This window comes from Pinus tabuliformis, chromosome 3_1 (assembly GCF_031772625.1).
Source record: "Pinus tabuliformis cultivar Carrire ecotype Pingquan chromosome 3_1, CPIR1, whole genome shotgun sequence".
NCBI lineage: Eukaryota > Viridiplantae > Streptophyta > Pinopsida > Pinales > Pinaceae > Pinus > Pinus tabuliformis.
Window position 1 is genome coordinate 130629997 of NC_142301.1, and position 12945 is coordinate 130642941.

A 12945-nucleotide genomic window follows, 5' to 3' on the forward strand; every position below is an offset into this window, starting at 1 on the left:
ATGCATGCACTCACTGACTGAACTCACAATTAGTTACTCAAACAGTTTGGAACTAATCTAACTGGACTTATCTCAGTAAACTGAGCTAACTAATTACAACTCAAATATAACTCAACCTTATCTCCTTAATTAAGGGATAATCTCCGTAATTTAAGGGATAACTGTTGCATGACTTTAGAAAGACTTCTAACTTTAATTTATCCAACTAATTAACTTAAGATGAATTAATTATTTATTTTTCAAGCAACTAGTGGGACTAAATTCAAATTTTAATTCTTGATTTTAATTCAAGGAAAAATTAAAATTGGAATATTCTTGTTGCCACATTTCAACAAATGTCACCATTTCTGAGTAATGATGTAACTTCTCAAATAGAGAATTTTTCACAGACAGACTTTTCTAGATGTGTAAATATGCTAGAAAAACCATTAGTTAATTCTTTATTCTGGACATTGTATTTTGATTGGTCGAAATCAAGTGATGGTGCAGGAGAAAGTTGCATATTGATTAATTTTGAAGGTGTGAACAAAATCCTGACTTACAGATTGGAATTCAAATGCACAAATAATATTGCAGAGTATGAGGCATTGGTCCAAGGTATGTACAAAGCAATTAGCCTTGACGTTAAATGCCTTCAAGTTTTTGGAGATTTAGAAATTGTAATTAAATAATTAAGAAAGATGATGCATTGTATCTCTACACACTTGAATCATTATTAGTATTTGGTTCAGTCTCTCAGTTCACATTTTTTAGCATTTAACATTCCTACTATTCCTAAGATTCAAAATGCCAATGTGTTGAAGCCCCGAAAATCGGGTCGATAACAAGGGGGATACCCACCCGGTCCAGACCTTGGTTGGCAGCTCCTTATCCGTTTGGTGTAGCGGGTACGACTAGGGATAATGGGACCAGTTTCCCAATCTAAGGGTGTGTGTGTGTGCAGAGTTGGATGATGCTGATCTAAGAGTTCTAATCTAAGCTACTTTAATCTAATTCTATGCTATTGTAATCTAATGAAAACAGCACATCTAATCTATGCTAACCTGGGATGTATTTCTTCTATTATGCGATCTAAAGAGATTTCAAATAATAACTGGTAATAAAGATCATTCAGCTATCATAAGAATGGAAATCAAATAAGATGAACCACTTTGCATAAAAAGTTAGGCAAAACAGTTGTGAACAGCATATCACATAATAAGTTATTCATATATCAAACTTAAATAAATGACTCCACCGTACAAAAGTGCCAAATGGTAACTCAAACATTCATGCAATAACATATAAACAACTAAAAACTGTATATCACTTTAAGAATAAAAGCAGAAATGGTCAAGAGATAAAAGTACCATTTATGACTGGTCCTACTCATAAGCTTCAAGCAACAATGATTTATCTCTCCTTGTTCTAATATCTACCAAGAGTACAGAAGTGCAACATCAGTAGTAGATATCAAATGCAAACATTAATAAACCTTGATCCATTCATTCATCAAAACCTCCTCTGAGGGTGCAAAAGTGCATGTTCTGAGGACAAGTTTTTGACAAATTTCTAGACCCTTCTCTAAATGCCTGAGAAGGGTTTAAATACTACTAACTAAATAACTTAATTACATAAATTTAGGATACGGTTTAAATGACAGCCCTTTATCTAAGCAAACTTATTTCTAAAAATTGAATCTAATTTCTAACTATTTCTGCATTTGCTCCTTAGTGTTGCGAGCATGCAACATTTCCCTGGGAAGAGTCGGCTGGTTGTCTTCTGCTTTTTGCTTGGGCTACGAAAATAGAAATGGCAAGTGTTGGCACCACTTTTTAGTAAACTAGAAGATATTTTTTGGAATCATCTTCTAGCTGGGCGAATTTACTGTGTATATACTTGGTAACAACCCAAATTCCTCTTAAATTGCCTCTGCTTTTGCTATCCCAGTTTCCAGACTCGTGGATGACTAAGTTAGGGACTTTGCTTTCTAAACAATTTTCTTAGCGATGCGCTATTAGCGCTAGGCGCTAATCGCACATTAAAAACTGCCTCCGTTCTTTGAGCCGGGCCTTTCTGGTGTGTTTTCTGCCTTTAGCGCTTTTTCCTTTACTGGGCATAAGCTTCAGATTTTTGTAAACATGCTGCTTTTGTGAGATTTTGACCTTGAGTGTAGAATCGCCTATTGATATCAGCATATGTTCAGTAATACTCTGAAATCTGCGTTTTTGTTGCATGCGGTATCCGTTTATGAGGGCATCTCTTCTCTGTTCTCCAAGAATTGACGCTTTCCCTTTTTCCTTAGATGTTTCCTACACATTGCTTCATGTTGTTTCCTGTTTTTTATTCTTGCAGTTCACGCAAAGGAAAAGAGTAGTGATAATAAATTTTGACACGAAAGCTTTAAGCTCTACGAATGTATAAAATCATGACACCCACAGTGAACTGACTCTTCGAAAAACACAAAACTATCCTTCATGAATACTTTGGCGTACATTCATTAATTTCCTTTAAGGCGCGTGCCCAATTTTTGGTTTAGGGACGACTTTTCTTGAATGCTGAGCCGAGGAAAATTTGAGATGGGTGGTTTTTGCGACTCGCATTGCATCATCGCGGATCGCATTATCAAGATGTGTCATCGCAGAGTTTCCTGATCAGTTTAGCGCAGAATCGCGTAGATCGCAGGATCGCAGCACCGCAAGATCGCAGATCGCATTTATCGCAAGATCGCAGATCGCATTTATCAAGATGTGTCATCGAAGAGTTTCATGATCAGTTTAGCGCAGAATCGCGCAGATCGCAGCATCGCAAGATCGCAGATCGCATTTATCGCAAGATCGCAGATTGCATTTATCGCAGATCGCATTTTGTTAAGTTATTGTGTGTTGTTTATGTGATGTTGCGATATGCGATGTCGCATATCGGCCATCGGAGATTTCTTAAGATTTTCATTTATGGGCGCTTCTTAATGTATGCAATGCGATGAATTTCCCGTCGCTTCTTCGCAGTTTTTTATTGTGCTCATAAAGAAATGTTTCACTCTTCTCCGTGCGATGTATTTTTTGAGGAGTATAATACACAAATTTCTATAAAAAATTTTGAATTTTTTACTAAGGGTCCCCAGTTCTTTAGTGTTATTGCTAATAATAAAGGAGGGGGGTTGTTAGTGGTCACAACAATGGCGATTCACTTGGAAGAACCAGTTATCTCTACCTTTCTATTGAATTTTTTAAACTTCCAAAACAGAAAAATTTTCATAAATCTAAACTTTGTTATGGACAGATAGAGTACATTATGCCTTATTCTATCAATGATATTTTGTTTCAACCTCTTTCTATTCTAATTGTTTGCTTCCTCAGGCTTGTCCTTGTATTTATATCAGCCATTACTTGGTCTTGTAAAGATAAAATAAAGTCTTCTCTGTGTGCTAGCCTTAAAATATGCTCGTTTGCCGTAGGTAGAGCCTCTGCTGCCAGCAGGCGTCCATACCCTCGACAGGGTTACCTGTTACCCAGCAATGATCCTTTATCCCGTTTAAGGTTATCTACAACCTTCAAAGAAATATCCATATTGACACTTTTTCCTTTTTTATTCTTAAATAACAATGTCTTGGTTTGGTAGCCAAATTATGACACAGTCATTCACTTGATTTACACTTTTGCTGAACAAGCTGGCTCGTGATGAGACCCCTTGTCTTTTGATTTCAACAATCTTGAGTCATTGCCCTGTTTTGATGGACAGTGTTTGGCAAAGTCAGCAAAGTTATAATATCTGTGATCATGATAAGCCGGCTCGTGATGAGACCTCTTATTCTTTGAGATATAGTGTTTCTTGGATTGTCCCTCTGAATGCTGCGATTTTCTTTAACAGGGAGGAAATCATTTTTTTCCTTAAGAAAGCTCTGGACGACAATAATAGAGTTTGAAAATAGCAGTTTTACAGAGAATCTTTATTTTGTTATTGATACCTTTCATTGTGCTGATATAAAACAATTCCTTCGCTAAAGGTTGCTTTCATCAAATTTTTTGAAGTTGAAACTAGTATCATATCTAGGCTAAAGTTTTTAACTGTATCTGTCAATAATAAGGATCAGATTTTCAAAAATTCTCTATTTATACAAACGAAAAGCTCAAAATATGAAAGAGAATTGGTGTCTTTTCGCGAATACCGATAGTAACCATTAACAACTGGTTTTATTATGAAAGAAAAAACAAAACTATTCTACAAAATAGAAGAATAATCTTCTATGGAAAATATACTTTAAGGATTTCACCTTTAATAGGCAAATAATCCCTTCTACCTGCTAGATCCTATAAGAAAAACGTTGATGGACCTATGACTTCAACAATCTGAAAAGGACCAAGCCACATCTTTTGAAATTTTGTATGTTTGCCCTTTTCTTCATGAGCCTTATCCCATTTTAAAACTAAATCTTCCATCTGAAAATTTTTTCTGGTCATTATGTTTGAATCAAAAGAGGATTTTATTAGCGCTTGATGATGAGCATGGGTTTTCTTAGCTTGTTCTCGTTGCTCTTCTAATTTGATTATTTCCATTTGTCTTAGTTGTATGGAGGAAGTAGGTACTTCATCAATGTATTGTATTAAAGACAAAGAGGGAAAAACTGCCTCCGTTCCTTGATCCGGGCCTTTCTGGTGCATTTTCTGCCTTTAGCGCTTTTTCCTTTACCAGGCATAAGCTTCAGAATTTTGTAAACATGCTACTTTTATGAGCTTTTGACCTTGAGTGTCGAATCGCCTATTGATATCAGCATCTGTTCAGTAATACTCTGAAATCTGCATTTCTGTTGCATGTGGTATCCGTTTATGAGGGCATCTCTTCTTTGTTCTTCGAGCATTGACGCTTTCCCTTTTTCGTTAGATGTTTCCTGCACATTGCTTCATGTTGTTTCCTATTTTTTATTCTTGCAGTTCACGCAAAGGAAAAGAGTAGTGATAATAAATTTTGACACGAAAGCTTTAAGCTCTACGAATGTATAAAATCATGACACCACAGTGAACTGACTCTTCGAAAAACACAAAACTATCCTTCATGAATACTTTGGCGTACATTCATTAATTTCCTTTAAGGCGCGCGCCCAATTTTTGGTTTAGGGACAAATTTTCTTGAATTCTGAGCCGAGGAAATTTTGAGATGGGTGATTTCTGTGACTCGCATCGCATCATCGCGGATCGCATTATCAAGATGTGTCATCGCAGAGTTTCCTGATCAATTTACGCAGAATCATGCAGATCGCAGGATCGCAGCATAGCAAGATCGCAGATCGCATTTATTCCAAAATCACAGATCGCATTGATCAAGATGTGTCATCGCCGAGTTTCCTGATCAGTTTAGCGCAGAATCGCACAGATCACAGGATCGCAGCATCGCAAGATCGCGGATTGCATTTATCGCAAGATCGTAGATCACATTTATCGCAGATCGCATTTTGTTAAGTTATTGTGTGTTGTTTATGCGATGTTGCGATATGCGATGTCGCATATCGGTCATCGGAGATTTCTTAATATTTTCATTTATGGGCGCTTCTTAATGTATGCGATGCGATGAATTTCGCGTCGTTTCTTCGCAGTTTTTTATTATGCTCATAAAGAATTGTTTCACTCTTCTCTGTGCGATGTATTTTTTGAGGAGTATAATACAAAAATTTTATAAAATTTTTTGAATTTTTTACTAAGGGTCCCCACTTCTTTAGTGTTATTGCTAATACTAAAGAAGGAGGGGGGTTGTTAGTGGTTACAACACAATGCTAACCTTCTTGCTAACGTTGCATCAAAACTAATCCCATCTAAAGATTACAGTCCCCATAGATTTTCTGTAGAGTTAATCTTTAGACCAGCCATTCCTGATAATATCACCAATTGGTGGGTGTTTAATGATGATGAAGACATTTTAAGCTTGTTAACTTTTTAAAAATTATATGATAACCAAATAATTGATGAGGATGAACACAATGATAAATTAAAATAAAAAAATCGGTGATAATCCCATACCCAAATTTGTAGTAAAACTTGAGGATCTCTATGATTTAAAAGACATATTTGAAAGAGTTAATAATTCAAAACTACAGAGTTCAAATTTGAGATTTGAATTAATAAACCATGGGACAGATCTTAAACCTCAGAACATCAATTTAGGACTTGGACTCTCGTCTGAAGAAAGATTATCCTTCATTAATTTGTTAAAAAAATATAAGGATATTTTTTCTTAGAGTTACGAAGATCTCAAAACATTTGACACCTCCATCATTCAACACACAATTCCGATGACAACTAACGATAAACCTATCCAACAAAAAATAAGGAAACTTCATCCAAACTTATAAAATCAAATCAAAATGAAATTGAATAAAATTCTTAAGGCTAAAATAATTTTCCCTGTTAGGAATTCAAGATGGGTTTCCAACTTGGTACTCGTTAGGAATAAAAATGATGATATCCGCATTTGTATAGATTTTAGGAATCTCAATAAGGCTAGTCAAAAGGATAATTTTCCGTTACCCACTATGGAACAGATTTTACAATTAGTTATTGGTTTCAAAATTATGCCTTTCCTTGATGGTTTCTGAGGATATAATTAAATCATGGTCCACCCAAATGATAGGCTAAAGACTACTTTTATAACTAAATGGGGAACTTATGCCTACCAAAAAATGGCATTCAATCCCGGATGTGGGTGTTTAGGCACACAAGTACTATGCAAGTGCCGAGGCTACCTGGCCACCCACGCTTCCACTCAGAAGCATATATAGAAAGCCATCGCCGATATTAATGGCACATTAATGAACTGCGCGGGTCGAGGCTTCATCAATTTGACTTTTAAGATGGCCTCTTCAGACTGTCTTCCCCCCGCTCTACCTCCTCTGAACTACAATTGTCTCCCTGCTGCTGTAGAGCCAAGCTCACGCACAACAATAGGGAGACACTACCAAGTTCTGTGCTGCATTGAGATGGTGGATGGTGCACATTTCTCACAAACTCTTCTATGCTGCCTATGGACTGGTTCTTCAGTCTTGAATCTCTGCTCTGAACCACTGATTACAGGTCCTTCTATTCCCATTGACCACTCATTCTTTGTCATTGCTCCTTCTCGTCCTTGTCCACTCAATTTTGCTGAGGTGATCATGCCTCGTCTGTTTCATCGAATGCGCTGCAGGAGGGGCAGTAGCAGAGGAATATTTCCCCCCTCCTTGTCCCTGTTTGACGCGTCCCCCTTTGACTCATCCTCTCCTTCGACTGCTCATTTCTCTGGACACTACCTAGCCACTCACAGCGGTATGGGGTGGGATCAGATTGCAGGTCCTCGTCCTGTTGATGCTGCTCCCCAACTTCCTGCTGCCTCTGTATCATCTCTGCAGCCCAGTCATTCTGTACAATTTCAATTTTGTTGCACACTGGAACTTCGTTGCATAATAGCGACTATCTCAGTGACATTTAGAGAGGAGCCACAAAACTCTGAAGACCCAACCCGCAATACGTAGGCACGGAACACCACCAGCAAGAGAAAAGCCCCTGGAAACAGCTCACAGACACACAGAAGCAGTGAAGTAGCTCAGTGACGTGCCAATCTAGGCTTCATCAAGAACATGGAAGAAACTCCGAGAGATAAACAGGATGTAGAAGATGACATGGAGGCATACAGGTGTTTGATAGTGGAAGAACCTCCTCCTCCTAACGACACGTAGCTGGTCAATGTTTTTCAGGTTCTGGATTCCCGACACCCAATACTATGGGTCTATTCTGGTGTTTTTTTAATGCAATGTTGTTACTTTTGATGATTGTTCAAAAAATTGTTCCACTCTAGCACTACAGGCTGTTACCCCAGTGCGGGTAGCAAAATCTTATAGTTTTGGACTGGTTTCCCCAGTATGGGTAGTCTCTTTCCAATCCTTTATTGTTAAACATGGCATAATTTGGGGCTTGCTCTGCAGAGGTCAATGCCTCCTTGTACTACTTTTGTTACATTAATAGAATTAGTCTAGTTTAGAAAAAAAAATGTCATTCAATTTAATAAATGTAGGGGCCACTTTCCAATGAGCCATGGATATAGATTTCAAAGGTATGTTAAACAAAACGGTTGTTTTTATCTGGATGAAATTACTATTTATTCAAAGAACATAAATAATCATTCGCACGTAAAAAGTATGGAATTTCATTAAATCCGAAAAAGTCTTTTTTTGCTCATAGTGAAGGGAAACTTTTAAGATTCATTGTGTCAAAAAATCGAATTTACATTGACCATGATAGAAAAAAAGAAATTTCAAAAATTTCTCCACCATATAACAAAAAAGCATGCAATCATTTTTTGGACAGATAAATTTTGTCAGAAGGTTTGTCCCTAATTTCTCACAAATTATCTTTCTATTACAACAAATGATTAAGAAAGACACAGTTTTTAAATGGGGTCATCATGAAAAGTAAGCATTTAATTTAATCAAACATGAAATTATCAATGATGCTTCTTTAAATACTCTAAATTTCTCCGATCATTTCACCTTATATACCTTTGTTTCTTTAACATCTTATGTCGTTGTTTTGACACAAATTGATAATCAGAAAATTGAAGCACCCATATATTTTTTCAGTTCCAATTTTCAGGGTGTTGAATTGAATTATTTAGAAGTAGAAAAACAAACATTTTTTGTATATAAATATGTAAATCATTTCAGACCTTTTCTTTTAATAAAAAACGCGAAATTAATAGTCCCATTCCCAACAGTGAGGAAATTACTAATGCAGAAATAATTAGGATAAAAGAGAGAAAATTGGGTAACAGCTCTCCAGGAGTACGATATTGAAATTAAACCAGTGAAAATTGTCAAAGGGCAAGGTTTCTGCAAGCTACTTACAAGAGAATCTAACATACCAGCCGAACAAGACATAGGTAACAATGAACACATTTACGAGGTAAGTGTAATTGATATTGAGTCCCAATATGCAAATTTAATTTCTTATTTGAAAAATGGATATGCTCCTCCCTAACTCAATCATATAAGAAAAGGATATTTACGATTAAAACCAAGTCATTATGAGATTGTTGATAACATGCTATTTAGGAGAAAATATGATTCCATAATGTTAAGATGCCTTCAAAATTTTGAAGCACAAATAGTTTTGCAGGAACTTCACGATGGACCAGTAGGTGGACACTTTGGAGGAGATACTACAGTGCACAAAATCTTACATGTTGGATACTACTAGCCCACTCTCTTCAAAGATACCCATGCATACATAAGGAAATTAAAAACATGCCAACTACTTCTGGAAGACAACAAAAACCAACATTTCTTTTGCAGCCAGTCAACATCGAACAACCTTTCAAACAATGGGGATTAGATATCATAGGTGAGATCGTTCCTCATTCTTATAAGCATAATAGATAAATTATTATTGTTACATATTACTTCACTAAGTGGGTAGAAGCAATTTCACTAAATGTAGTCAATTCTAAATCTGTTACTGAATTTATTGATCAATTTATCAATACAACATTTGGTTTTCCTTCAGCACTTATATTTGATAATGCATCTTATTTTTAGGGTACCAGTATGATTGAATTTTCAATTAGGATAAGTCTTAAACTTGAATATTCTACTAATTACCATCCCTATGGAAACTGTTTGGCAGAATCCAATAATAAAATCTCCTTAAAATAATCAAAAGAACTGTTGATAAAAATCAAAGAAACTAACACAAAGCTTTAATATTTTCTCTATGGGTTAATAGGATAACTTAGAAGGCCTATATAGGCACTTCCCCATTCAACCTAGTGAATGGGAAGGAAGCCATCATTCCATCACATCTAGATCTTCCTTCATTAGCCCTAGTTCAATTTATTAAAGAAACACCTTATTCTTCCTTACAATTAATAAAATCACATATCCTAAAACTAGAAGAAGAAAGGGAACAGGCCAAACTCACGCACACAAAACATCAACAAATCGTGAAAGCTTCTTTTGATGCAAGCTTAGTCACACAAAGATCCTTCCAAGATGGAGATATAGTTCTCAAGTGGGACAAAGCACATAAAGAAAAAGGGAAACATACCAAATTTTAGAAATTATGGCTTGGTCCATTTCAGATTGTTTAACAGATAAGCCTATCTACATTTATACTTCAAGATTTATTAGGAAAGAGAGATTATCTTCCTGTAAATGGGCTCATCTTAAAGAAAATTTTTTTTTAAAAAAGAAAAAAAAATTGTATAAAAATCACTTACATTGTACATCATGCTACAATTTATTTTTCCTTTACATATTTTGTTAATAAAAGGTTAAATAGTGCTCTATTGAATTTTCAAACGTCTCTCAAAGTTCTCTTTGATTTTTTCATTTTGAAGGTAGAAATTTTTAAAGAAGTGGTTACCAAAATTAAAAACTAGATAAAAATTATATAACTCTGAAATTTTTCCATTAAGTTGTGAAATATTTTAAAAACCTCAAAAATTATATCCTTAAAAGTAATTATTGTCTTACGACTATAACACTTTCAACTCGGATTTGTCACCCAAAACTCTTAAGGAGTCAATGATCCTCCCCATCCATTAAAAAGAGAAATTTTAGAGTCTAATTCTTAAATATAATAAATCTAAAAAGATAAGAGGTCCCATCATGAACCTTCTTACCATGATCATAAGGAACCAATTAAACTCACATTACCATACTGAATACCAAATCAGCTTAATGGCTTATGATTTTTCAATTATAAGACAAGGGGTATAATCACGAGCCAACTTGTTCAATTTGATTATTACCAGTGAATGGCATTGTTGTTATCTGGTCACCAAACCAGAACAATGGATTTTTATCATTAGTTGAAACAAAAAAGAAAAGAAAAGAAAAATAAACATACCTCTAATTATTGCACTATTAAATGGATGGGACACTAGATTGTTGTTTGTTAAAAGGTAACCCTGTCAAGGCTATGAATGCTTGTTGGTAGTAGTGGCTCTACCTGTGAAAAACAAGTACACTACAAACTTAGTCTTAAAAGTCCCCTACTTTATTTTTATAAGCCGATTAATAACTAATACAAGTAAATAATTTTTTTCATTCAAGAAAGGTTTTTAAAAGAAATTGCAATTTAATGAGTTTTATAGTCAAAGTAATTTTATTTATCTAAATGTTTCGAAAAGTATTTTCCACTTCCAAATTATTTTTAGTGAATCTTTGAAGAAATTCGTCATTTATCAGAGATAACTAGTTCTTCTAGTGAATCGCCAAATGTTGTATTCTTCAACAACTCCCCATTTTAATATATTATAAATTTCCTATGAAATTTATTATATTAAAATAGGGACCTTTTAGTTTAAAAAAAAAACATTTGATTTTATTTCTTTAAAAAAAGAAAAAACATAAAAAAAAGAGAAGCAATACAAAAAAAATGTTAATAAAATCCTATAATCAAAGTTTAATACTTAGGTTTTTAATTAAAACCCAAGTATTAAACCTTGATTATCGAAATCATTTCCATAAAAAGTTAAAAAAATAAATTTTAAATAGCCACCAAGACCAAAGCTATACTTAGGCTTTAAAAAACCTTAAGTATTAAAATGGGTTATTTAATTAAAAATTAAAATGAATCGGAGTTGTCAAATTCCCGAAGGTTAAAAACTTTATAACTATGCCATATCCGACATCGGACATCAACATAATAAAAAGTTCCATAAGGCAAAGACCATCTGCTAACACCGATTTTGATTTCATAAGACTGGAGCCGACAGGAAATTTAATGCTAGTCCATAAAATCATGCATCCACAGGCTATTGTAAATTCCAAAGGCAAATCACTCTACCCTTTATCGATTGTGATATGCGATACAAACCAAATCTAACCACAGATCTAAAAATGTCGAATAAAAATTCCGCATCTAAGACATTGCAAGATCCAAAAGCTTAAGACCTAACCCCACTCCACACCACCAATTGCAATACGTGATAGCCGGACCTGTTGGGATTATACACTGCAGTCCATAAATCTCCCGTGTCAGCGGCTATCGCAAATCACAAATATTCGGGACTTAAACCATATTCCTCCTCCACTCCGAATGTTGATTGTGATAATACGAAAAGCCCTACTTGTCTTGTAAAAATAAACGGCTCAGATCTAATCTTCTCGGGTCAACGACAGCAAAGATTTCAGAACCCCTTGAACTCAATTTTAAGTTTCTCAAAGAGGAGAGTCCAAAAAGGTTTTTCCATCCAACCCTATATTTACGTGTCACTTCTTTGTTCTTTTAGACTTCCCACTTCACAAACTACTTACCACTTCAAACACCCTCCAAAAAAAACCACTAAGCCTCCCCTTTTCATCAATGTTTGTTTTTTGATTTGCGATAAGACTGTAAAGTCCGTCTCTCTTATCACAAACCTCACTCTGCATTCTTCTCCATGATGTCTGTATTGAGGGTTTATTACGCTCTACATTTTTATCCTGATTTCCTGCAAAATGTGATTTGTTTCAAATGAAATTCACTTATTAGTCTCATTTATTTGTAGCCTATCGATTCCTATTTTTCGTGTTCAGCTTCATGACAGAAGACGACAGTTGCGCTGATAAGTGGCATTTCAGTTCAAACAGATGGACGAACATCTAGATAATCCGATGGACCAAACAAAGTCGATGAAGACAACAAATCACATCCAGAAATTCCTACCAAAAAATTGTTTTCCTTTAAGAATTATTGAAGGGATTTGTTTACACGCCCTCAACTCCCTGCACAATACATTCAGTTGTTTTTCTTCTATTTAAGCTTACTTGTTGTAAAAAATTAATATCCTAAATTTTATGAAGAAAGGCTTACGAAAGCTTTCACTATTGTACTTTCATACTTTTATCAATAGAACGACTGGAACATTGTTTTAGGAATTTTCATAAAGAAATTTGAGAAGTTGCATTTTTGTACTCCTGAAATCATGTTTGTGAGGACTAAACTACTACTATTTCTTTTA